Source organism: Rhinopithecus bieti, unplaced genomic scaffold (genome assembly GCF_001698545.2).
Source record: "Rhinopithecus bieti isolate Rb0 unplaced genomic scaffold, ASM169854v2 scaffold_12155, whole genome shotgun sequence".
Lineage (NCBI taxonomy): Eukaryota > Metazoa > Chordata > Mammalia > Primates > Cercopithecidae > Rhinopithecus > Rhinopithecus bieti.
The window spans coordinates 4,052,084-4,053,435 of NW_016807423.1; the positions used below are offsets into that span (position 1 = coordinate 4,052,084).

At 43.3% G+C, this 1,352-nt stretch overlaps 1 protein-coding gene across 1 annotated transcript in view; it reads left to right on the forward strand.

Annotated features, from left to right (window-relative positions):
* Window positions 1-322: 322 nt before the first annotated feature.
* LOC108535617 (L-amino-acid oxidase-like) overlaps window positions 323-1,352 on the forward strand; it is a 7,922-nt gene continuing 6,892 nt past the window's right edge. The window contains exon 1 of the mRNA XM_017881700.1: window positions 323-370. The gene's annotated coding sequence lies outside the window, so the exon portion shown is untranslated. The remainder of the gene's footprint in view (window positions 371-1,352) is intronic.

Consider the following 1,352-nt stretch of genomic DNA (forward strand, 5'->3'; position numbering starts at 1 on the left):
TGTTAAGTACAATTTGTGTTCTATCCTAACAGGCAAGAGCCAAGTGGTGCTCTGTCCCCAGCCCATGGAGAGAATTCAGCTTCACCTACATTCCTCAGGGGCGTTCGGGGGGAAACAGCCCTGGTTTGGTTATCCCGCACATTCAGGGATGCTGGGAATTCCAGGCCAGCGCATGTGGCAGGGTGGGAGTGGGAGGAGATGGTGGGGAGAAGGGACAGCATGTCTCTGGGAATGACAAAAGCTTCTCCGCACTCCAGGTGACCATCCTGGAAGCCAGTGACCATATTGAGGGCCAAGTGGTGACATTCAGAAATGAGGAGGAGGGCTGGCATTATGATCTGGGGCCCATGCGCATCCCCAAATCCCACAGGTAAGTCCTGGGAAAGGGAGGGAGCAAAGCGCAAGGAGGAGAGATAAGGAAGAGGCAGGAAAGGACCTGCTGTCATCAGATCAAAGCCTTTCAGATTTACTATGTCACGTGATTCAACTCTACGGGCCAGGTCTAACACTCATCTCCCATTTAACAAAAGAGAAGACAGAGGCTCAGTGTTCAGCATCACACAGAAAGCCATAGATTCCCAAACTAACAATCATAATAGTTACCATTAACTCAGCAAACTGTGTGCTTTAAAGATGAACAGTTTCTTATATGTCAATTATGCCATGTTAAGCTGTAAAATAATCCACCTAACCTTCAGATTTTCCTCTACTCCTCTTTCTATTCTGATTCAGTGAGTGCTCCATGCAAGCACTTTTGCATACCTATGCTTAAATTCTTATATGTGTACAAAACCCATTAATAATGCCTATTATTTTTAGAAAAAAGGCAAAATCTCTTTAGCATTACTGACAAGTCTCTGTCGCCTTTCTCTTTCACACTTATTTACAATTCTCATCGTTTCTTACAATTTCCCTGTTATTGTGAATAGTGCTGCAATAAACATACATGTGCATGTGTCTTTATAGTAGAATGATTTATAATCCTTTGGGTATATACCCAGTAATGGGATCGCTGGGTCAAATGGTATTTCTAGTTCTAGATCCTTGAGGAATGGCCACACTGTCTTCCACAATGGTTGAACTAGTTTGTACTCCCACCAACAGTGTAAAAGCATTCCTATTTCTCCATATCCTCTCCAGTATCTGTGGTTTCCTGACTTTTTAATGATCACCATTCTAACTGGCATGAGATGGTATCTCACTGTGGTTTTGATTTGCATTTCTCTGACGACCAGTGGTGATGAGCATTTTTCACGGGTCTGTTGGCTGCATAAATGTCTTCTTTCAAGAAGTGTCTGTTCATGTCCTTTGCCCGCTTTTTGATGGGGTTGTTTTTTCTTGTAAATTTGTTT